The sequence below is a fragment of the Alligator sinensis genome, unplaced genomic scaffold (genome assembly GCF_000455745.1).
Source record: "Alligator sinensis unplaced genomic scaffold, ASM45574v1 scaffold590_1, whole genome shotgun sequence".
NCBI lineage: Eukaryota > Metazoa > Chordata > Crocodylia > Alligatoridae > Alligator > Alligator sinensis.
Window position 1 is genome coordinate 1,153,121 of NW_005842497.1, and position 9,567 is coordinate 1,162,687.

General features: G+C 46.9%; 1 protein-coding gene across 2 annotated transcripts in view; it reads right to left on the reverse strand.

Annotated features, from left to right (window-relative positions):
- The window catches only part of AUH (AU RNA binding methylglutaconyl-CoA hydratase), a 176,955-nt gene extending 167,884 nt beyond the window's left edge, over nucleotides 1–9,071 (reverse strand). The window contains exon 1 of one of the 2 annotated variants that reach the window (XR_003095836.1): nucleotides 8,953–9,071. The gene's annotated coding sequence lies outside the window, so the exon portion shown is untranslated. The remainder of the gene's footprint in view (nucleotides 1–8,952) is intronic. The other variant, XM_014523494.2, reaches the window with a different exon arrangement.
- Nucleotides 9,072–9,567: the final 496 nt, after the last annotated feature.

Consider the following 9,567-nt stretch of genomic DNA (forward strand, 5'->3'; position numbering starts at 1 on the left):
GGGAGCAGTCCCTAAGCCAGTTAGCCACCCACCTGACTGTGTAGGCATCCCCTCCACAGCCTGCTAGCTTCCCTATGAGAATAGGATGCAAAACTGTGTCGAAGGCCTTCCTAAAATCCAGGTAGATGACATCAGCCTCAGCTCCTATGTCAAGGCAGTGTGTGACCTGGTCATAAAAGTCTATAAGGTTTGTCAGGCAGAATCTACCTGTGACAAACCCATGCTGGTTTCCTTTCAGCATCATTTCCCCTGCTGGGCATTCACAAATGCGCTCTTTGATTATTTTTTCCAGTATTTTCCCAGGGATAGAGGTAAGACCGACTGGCCTAAAGTAACCCGGCTCATCCCTTGCCCGCTTCTTAAAAATGGGTACCACGTTGGCCCTTTTCCAGGATCTGGCTGGAGCACCAAGAGCTTTACTCTTCTTAGTATAGCCAACCTCAACTTTTAATGTTTCCAGTTCAGCAGCTAATGCAAAGATCTAGCTTGGAAATCTCTACACAGCACAAATAAACTGTCACAAAAGGAGACTGACAATCTTGTGGTAAATTGGTACTAGTATTACAGTACCTAGCTGAAGTTTCTAAACACTATCATTTTCTCTGCTAAGGCTAGAAATAGATGTTGCCAAATGAAGTGAATCAGCTACAACAGGACAAGTCCCAGCACAGCTGATCCATTTCACTGGGTGAAACACATCACCCGTTGATCTTACAGGACAATGGATGACGTGAAGCTCCCAGGGGACATCTGTAAGTAGGGAAACCTTGGCTTTCTCTGCTTAGTGACATGCTCCAGAGTCCTCCACCAGAGTGAGTTGGACACTCCAATGTGGTCCCAGGGCTAAGGCCAGCAATCAGCTGCAATCAGATGAATGGCACTCCCAGGCCTGGGACCACACTAGAGTGCTTGACAGGTGTCCAGGAAATCCCAAATGGGGAAACCCGGGCAGGCACTCCCTGGACTTCAGGGGCCTGTTACTATGCACCTCAGAAATGGGAATTCCCAGATTGTGCAGGATGGGGTCCTGACATCCCTATATTGCCTGCTCAGAGTGGCTGTAGTGCATGGGCAGCTCCAAGCTGACCACACAGTCCTATCATAAAAGACATTTGCTGCAACAAGTGGCACAAATTGATACCACCTCTGTTGCAACTGCAAATTTTGGCCATCAGTGGCACAATAAGGGGTACAGACATCTGTTTGCTTGGCTGTTGTGCCACCATAATTTTTTTTATGGCAGCACAAAGGTGATACCTGTGTCCACATTCTTATAGTCACACAACAATGAAGCAACTACTGTTCTTATTGACAACTAAATTTTCTCTGTGTTTTTCACTGAATTAATAACTTTTGCTAGGATTTATACCAACATACAGTTCAAGCTGAAACATCTTCTAGAGTCAGAAAATTCTTCAGGGGGCCCATATCAGCCTACTTCCCTGTCTTCCTTTTGGGCATAATTTATTACATTTTTTAACTAAACGTTTTTGCAGAAAAGTCCTATATGTAACAATAGAGAGACTTGTAGTAAATGGTATACATGAAACACCCCCAAAACTTTTATTAAAGAGGCATCAGAGCGAAGCTATGTCAACTAGCAAGAAGTTATAGGAAAGAATTAATAGGTGCAATACAAAATAACAGTTTTGCCTGCCCAAATCCAGAAGTTCTTAGGAGTTTGAGGTGAAAAAGAAGGTGAGGTAAACGGTCATCCTCCCCCATGGCATATAAACAGAAGTAGTAATGCTGGTGTTAAAATGCAAAAATTAATAAATACATTAAAACTTTGTTTAGGGTGTTTAACTTAATTAGCTAAAAGTAAGGAAAAAAAGTCCTTTGCAAGAAGAAAATAAAACCTCAAGAGGAAAAAAAATGCATAAGCCAATTCTTCCTACCATTTTCATATCCAGTCATAACCCTACCACTGCTGTGCTTCTCTCCAAAAAAAGTGTGATTAATGCCCAACACACACCCACCCCACTTTCCAATCTTCCTAAATATGGAAAAAAGAAAGGAAGTGAGAATAGTCAGAAATGGGTAACAGGATTTAGGACATTAGAAAATTACAAACTGAAGTCAGTATTAGAAAAATAAAAATATATTCCATGGCTTCTCATTTTTCCTTCTATTCTTGATAGTTCCATCGTAATAATAGCCAAGTACCTCTGGAAATAATTTAAACTTAAGATACCTGAGGGGGTGTTGGGAATATCTCATGCCAAAACTGGTAACCACAGTACAGATGAGTTAAATGATTTGTCCAGTGTTACTTAGGAGGCCTACCATGGAATAGGAGTTTAATACAGGCCCTTGAGACCCATACCACACACATTTTTTATTCAAAATCAGCCTTCTAAAATTGGGGCATGTGCCTTAAGTGAGGAAATAGATTTTTCTTTGCTGTAATAGACGCTTCCAGACATCATGCTCCAATGCAAGGGTGGGCAAAATACAGCCTGTGGGCACTTTGTCCGGCCCACAGCAAGTCCATGAGTCCCACCTAGCCCAGGTGCCATCTGACCTGTGGCCCATCCTGCCTCCCCCTGGGCATGCAGTGGGGCTGGGGCAGCCCCGCAGCTGGACTGCCTTTCTAGGCAGCTCAGGCAGCAGCAGCTCTTTCTGGCTGCCACCACCTCTGTTCCTAGCCCCATGGTACTGGCAAGGACCTGTGGACACAGCACCAACCCCTTCCAACTCCATACCCAATGCAGACCGGGCCCAGTAAAGTGGACCAGCTCCAGATCAGACAGAACCTGCACATACAACCCCAAATCTGGCCTGCCCCACGCCTGCTCCCGACTCGCCCACCATGCTAAGCAGTGGTAGCAGCAGCAACCGCCAGGCAGAAGCTGCTGCTCAGTGCAGGGGAAAAGTGGGTCCTTCCCTTCATCACTGCTGGGCCCTTCTTGTTGAAACCCCCTGGAGCCCATGCCCAGACTGGCCTGTGGCTCCTCTGCACTGACACCATTGCCCCACTGGGTAGCTTGAAAATAGTTGGAATAGCAAGCAAGAGGGGGAAACAGGGGAGGTGTTCTCACGCTTCCTGAGAAATCAGGGCAATCGACTAGCTACCTCAGGTGCCTGTACACGAACACACACAGCCTGGGAAACAAGTAAGAAGAATTGGAAGTCCTTGCAGTCAGGGAACTATGACGTGACTGGACTAACAGAGACTTGGTGGGATAGCTCACATGACTGGAGTAGTCATGGATGGGTACAAACTGTTCAAGAAGGACAGGCAAGGAAGAGGCAGAGGAGGAGTTGTACTTTATGTAAAAGAGCCATATGATAACTCAGAGCTCCAGTACGAAGCTGGAGACAGGCCTGTTGAAAGTCTCTGGGTTAGGGTCAAAGGGGAGAGCAACAAGGCTGCTGTTGCAGTGCGGGGCCTGCTATACCACTAGACTAGGAGGAAGTGGTGGATGAGGCTTTCTTCAAACAGCTAGCAGAAGTTTCCCAATCACAAGTCTTGTTTCTCATGGGGAACTTCAGTTACGCCGACATCCGCTGGGAGGGCAATCCAGCAGTGCGCGGGCAATCCAGGAAGTTTTTGGAGAGTTTGGGGACAATTTCCTGGTACAAGTGCTGGAGTGGCCAACTAGGGGCCAGGCTCTTTTTGAGTCACAAACAGGGAAGAATTGGTGGGGAATATACTAGTGGATGGTAACTTGGGCAGCAGTGACCACAAGATGACTGAGTTCAGGATCCTGAGGAAAGGAAAGATGGAGAGCAGCAGAGTAAGGACTCTGGACATCAGAAAAGCAGACTTTGACTTATTCAGGGAACTCACAGGCAGGATCTCCTGGGAAACCAGACTGAGGGAGAGAAGAGTCCAGGACAGCTGGCTATCTTTAAAGAAGCCTTTATTAAGAATGCAGGAACAAACCATCCCGATGCACAAGAAGACAAGCAAGTATGGCAGAAGACAATCTTGGCTTAGCAGCAAACTCTTCAGTAAACTAAGTCACAAAAAGGAAGCTTATAAGAAGTGGAAATTTGGACAAATAAATAGGGATGAGTATAACAGCATTGCTTGGGCATGCAGGGATGAAGTCAGGAAGGCCAAAGCATAATTGGAGTTGCAGCTAACAAAGGACATGAAGGGTTTCTACAAGTATGTTGGTAGCAAGAGGCGGATCAGGGAAAGTGTGGGTCCCTTACTGAATGGGGGAGGAAATCTTGTGACAGGTTTCAGCCCAGAAAAGGCTGAAGCGCTCAATGCCTTCTCCTCAGTCTTTGCAGGCAAGTTCAGCTCCCAGACCACAGCAACAGGCAGCACAGTTGGGGAGGAGGTGAGTAGTCACCAGTGGCAAAAGAACAGGTTTGGGACTATTTAGAAAAGCTGGACATACGAGTCCATGGGGCCGGATGCGATGCACCCGAGGATGCTGAGGGAGTTGGCTGATGAGACTGCAGAGCCACTACCCATGATCTCTGAAAACTCATGGCAATCAGGAGAGGTCCTGGGTGACTGGAAAAGGGCAAACAGTGCCCATATTTAAGAACAGGAAAAAGGAAGATCCAGGGAACTACGGACCAGTCAGCCTCACCTCAGTCCCTGGAAAAAGTATAGAGCAGATCTGCTACGGTAGGCTGTTATATCTTATGCTTTAAATTTGCACCCGTTTATAAAGTAGTGAATTATAGTATTGGTTGGGGGTGTTATATTCATGGTGCTAACAGATCCTCAAGGAATCTATCTCAAAGCACTTGGAGGAGAAGAATGTGATTAGGAACAGTCAGCATGGATTCACCAAAGTCAAGTCATGCCTAACAAACCTGATTGCCTTTTATGACGAGGTGACTGAGGATATAATATACCTTGATTTTAGCAGAGCTTTTGATATGGCCTCTCACAACATTCTTGCAGGCAAGCTAAGGAAGTACAGGCTGGATGAATATATTGTAAGATGGAGAGAAAACTGGTGGTAATCCGGATAGTAAGCAGGGATCTGTGTTTTCCCTTTCCCATGGAAAAACAGAAAACCACAGATATCCCATTGTTATCAGAGAAAATGTGGATTTTACCTTTTAGCAGAGAAAGCTGAGGATTTCCCCTTTTGCAAAGACATCTGCAGGCAGGCAGAGTTCCAGCCTGCAAGAGCTGATTGCAAAATGGGCAGGAAACCCCCAGCTGGCCGGGGGGGGGGGGGGGGGGGGGGGGGGGGGGAGAAGGGCAGGGCCTGAGACTTTTAGTTAGTCCCAAGGCTTGGCTCAGGCTCCCTTTCCTTCTCGAGCCTGCAAGGTTAGGTAAGTGGGGTTTGCAGGGGACTAAGAGAGTGGGGCAGTTGGGGGAAGCCCTGGAGTGCCTGGCCAGGTCCACATAAACTGTCAGCGGCGCCATTGGCCTCAGAGCCTCTACGTGCAGCTTCCCTTAAGAACCAATAGCGCCGCTCGCAGTCCACATGCAACCAGCTGGGTACTCCAGCAGCAAGCAGGGAGGTACTGGGGAAAACCCTGGAGTGGCTGCCTGGCCAGCGGCATGTGGAACCAAAGCAGGCTTGGAGCGGCTGCCGCCACACCCTGCACCACTTGCCTGCGGAGCCGTGCGGCCGGCTGCAGGAAGGCTACACAGGGCAGGGCAGTGACAGGGAAGGCAGCACTGGGGAGGGAGAGTGGAGGGCCTCGCATGTGGCAGCCACCACCACCGCACCCCACGCTGTCTTCCTGCTGCCAGCTGAACAGCTCCACAGGCACAACTCTGCAGGCACAGCTCTGTGGTCACATGGCTCCACAGGCAAGTGGTATAGGGCAGCGGTGCCCTTCTGCAGGCCGCACACAAGCCACCCGTCCGGCCAGAGGTGGGGGCTTGCACGCAGTGGCCGCCATCACCACCACAGCCGTGCCCCGTGCCACTTACCTGCGAAGCCGTGCAGCCATGAACCTGTGCCCACAGAGCTGTGTGGCCAGCCACGGGAAGGTAGCACAGGGCATGGCAGCAGCAGTGGTGGTGGAAGTCACATGTGAGCCGCCCCCTCCTCCCCCCGCATGCCAGACAGCTTATGTGCAGCCCACAGAGGAGCTGCGCTGCCCTTGCCCCCCTGGCCCTGCTCCTGGGAGCACGCACAGACACAAACACCCTTCCCCCATTCTCAATTTGCTCCCCCATATGCACTATATCTGGCCCTTCCCTTCCCCCCCATACACACTTACCTGTTGGGGGTGTGGGTGTGTGTGGGTATGGGTCTGTGCGCCCACCCCTGCAGGGGGTGAGGGGCACCAGCAGGGCCATTGGGAATGTGTGTGTGTGGGTGGGGGGGCTTTAATTTTAATCATGGATTTTGGGGGTTTTAATCAGAGAATTTGCTATTTTTATCAGGGAAGCCAGGATCCCTGGTAATCAGTGGCTCAATATGTAGTTAGCAGCCAGCATCAAGTGGAGTGCCCCAGGGGTCAGTCCTGTTCAGTGCCTTCATCAACGACCAAGAAGATGGCATAGAGTGCATCCTCAGCAATTTTGCAGATGACATCAAGCTGTGGGGGGGTAGTAGACATGCTGGAGGGTAGGGCTAGGATTCAGAGTGATGTAGACAAATTGAAGGACTGGATCAAAAGAAATCTCATGAGGTTCAACAAGGACAAATGCAAAGTCCTGCACTTAGGCCAGAACAATTCCATGTACCAGTACATGCTGGGGGTTGACTGGCTGGACAGCAGCTCTGCAGAAACAGACCTGGGGGTTACAGTGGACAATAAACTGAATATGAGCCAGAAGTGTGCCCTTGTTGCAAAGAAGGCTAGTGTTATACTGGGCTGCATCAGTAGGAGTGCTGCCAGCAGGTCAAAGGAAGTGATTATTCCCCTCTTTTCAGCACTGGTGAGGCCACGTCTAGAGTACCGTGTTCTGTTTTGGGCCCCCTACTACAGAAAGGATGCGGACAAATTGGAGACAGTGCATCAGAGGGCAACAAAAATGGTGAGGGGGCTAGGTGACATGACTTATGAAAAAAGACTGAGGGAACTGGCCTTATTTCATTTAGAAGAGGAGACTGAGGGGGGGATTTAATAGAAGCCTTCAACTACCTGAAGGGGGGTTCGAAAGAGGATGGAGCTAGACTGTTCTCAGTGGTGGCAGATGGCAAAACAAGGAGCAACCGTCTCAAGTTGCAGCAAGGGAATTTTACACTAGATAGTAGGATGCATTTTCTTACTAGGAGGGTTTTAAAACGCTGCAACAGGTTACCCAGGGAGGTGGTGGAATCTCTATTCTTGGAGATGTTTAAGACCCAGCTAGACAAATCTTTGGCTAAGATGATATAGCTGGGGATTGTCTTGGCTTGAGCAAGAGGTTGGACGAGATGACCTCCTAAGGTCACTTCCAACCCTAATTTTCTATGACTGGCCCTCCAGTTAGAGTGTGATATGTGCAGTTATGTTTATAATTCACAGGTTGCAATACAGAATGGAGGATAATTGGTTTTCTCAGGCTTTGGGGCTTTGCCAGGTGCTACATGGGGCTGAGAAGGAATTATTTCCACTTTGGCTGCTGCAAGTGTCAGTAGATTTTTTCACCTTCATCAGAAGCACTGGGTGTCGGCTTTTGATTTTTGAGGTTTTGCCTGGGATGTACGTGCCTATTATCTTGCTGGGACTTAAGCCTGAAGGTTCCTAGTTATTGGGTCTCGGTCCTCTGCAGAGGGCCAAACCAACTGCCATATTTAGGATCAGAAAGGAATTTTACTCCAGACAGATCAAGATGGACTGTGGGAGGAGGGGGGTGGGGTGCCTTCCTTTATGGGAGAGGGGGTGGGGAAAGGAGAAGGAAGACTGTCCTTTTCCTTAGATCTCTCAAGTGTATTTAATTACTTCCTGTTCTTGCAGTGGGAGGACACTGACTGTGCCCTTGTCCCCCTGCTTTACCTGTGACAAGTCCATTCTTGATGTTTTGGGGCACTGTGACTGGTAGTTGCACAAGAGGGCTGTTTGTGCAGTTTTGTTTGAAATTGGCTAGATGGACACTTGTAAACAGTAGCTTAGATAAGGATGATCTTTGAACAGAGGGTTGAAGTATATGATCTCCTGAGGTCCCACCCTGTTCTACTTTTGTATGATTTATCACCTTTGAATGAATGCACTAGTTCCCCTACCCCCTCCCCACCAAAAGAAGAAAATCAATATTCCTACTCTACCTGCAAGAACTCTGAAACCAAAAGTAATTAATCAGGAACTTTTGTTCAGAACACAAAATAAATGCACCTGCATTTGAAAAAAACATCCAATATAGCAAATACTTATGTGCAAAGACTGGAAAGAAAAGTAACTTAAATCAAGTATACACGGCATCGGAGCTATGTTAAAACTTGAGGCTATTTTACCCTGATTCTATGCTAACTACCTAATTAGGTACGTTCACAAAGCTCCTTAAGTGAAAGTATCTGGAAACCCTTCTACTTTGAAACCAACCACACCCCAGTTAACTACATACTATCTGTAACAGTTTATTTTGCAACTAATTGTACACCCTTTAACTAAGCCAGAAAGAGTGAAGAAGAAAATATCAAAGGGCTGTTATTACAAGCCTTGATAGTGAGAGGACCTAAGCAGTTTCATGGTATTATACTTAACAAATCTTGATTGTGTGTGTTAAGTTTGGATAAGGGATAAGCTTTTTCAGTTGAAGTTACACACTTAAAAGGGAGTACAGTGTATAGATCTGTACCCTGGACTTCCAATAAGACTCAAGGAGAAGGGGAACACAACTCTAATGGCCTGAAACATTTCTGCTGAACTTAATACATTTTAAGCAAGAACTTAAGTTTTAATTCTTTTGATTACAAAGTATTGTCTGAATATAAGCCAGACAGGATTACCTTCCTGGGACAGTAAACAGCCTAAAAAAAAAAAAATAGTAATTTTAGGAAGGGAATCATTTGTTCCCATTCATAAAAGAAATGCTAGTACCAAAATCCAACAATAACAAATGTTGGAAGTTTAGATAAACTTAACTACCTGTCAACAAATCACTGAGCAGGGCAAAAGATTTCTTTTGCTACAAGTGCATGCAGGATCCAGTTGGGTCAGAAAAGTTGACTCCTTTAACTCCCAAGGTTGAATCCATATGGCAGGAGTGGGAAACCTGTGGGATGAGTGCAATAAGTAATGAGTTCAGCCTCTGTGAGTGACATACCACAGATCAGGGAGGGGACAAGCAGCACAGCAGCAGACGGGGCAGGAAACAGAGCAGGAGATCAGGCAGGGAGCACAGGGCAGAAAGCGATATTTGGTACAGGAAGAGGAATGTTGTGACATTTGGGGAGAGTAGGTGGCTAATTTGTGGCACACCTGCCAAAAAAGTTGGTTCCACACTGCCTTATGGTATTGTATTTGCTGCTTTACTATACTCACCATGTATTATTTTCACATACAAATATTTTTCATTTTGTTGGACCCTGAACTCCAAGAACTCTCTCTATTTTGATCTTAATTAAAAAAAAGAAAATAATTTAACTTGTAGTTCCACACAAACAAAGAATGGGGATGAGGAATTTTTTTCTACAGAGTTCATTGGCCTGTTGCTCAGAAAATTTAAGATTCAGAAATAATTCATCAGGTTGTTGTTTCTGA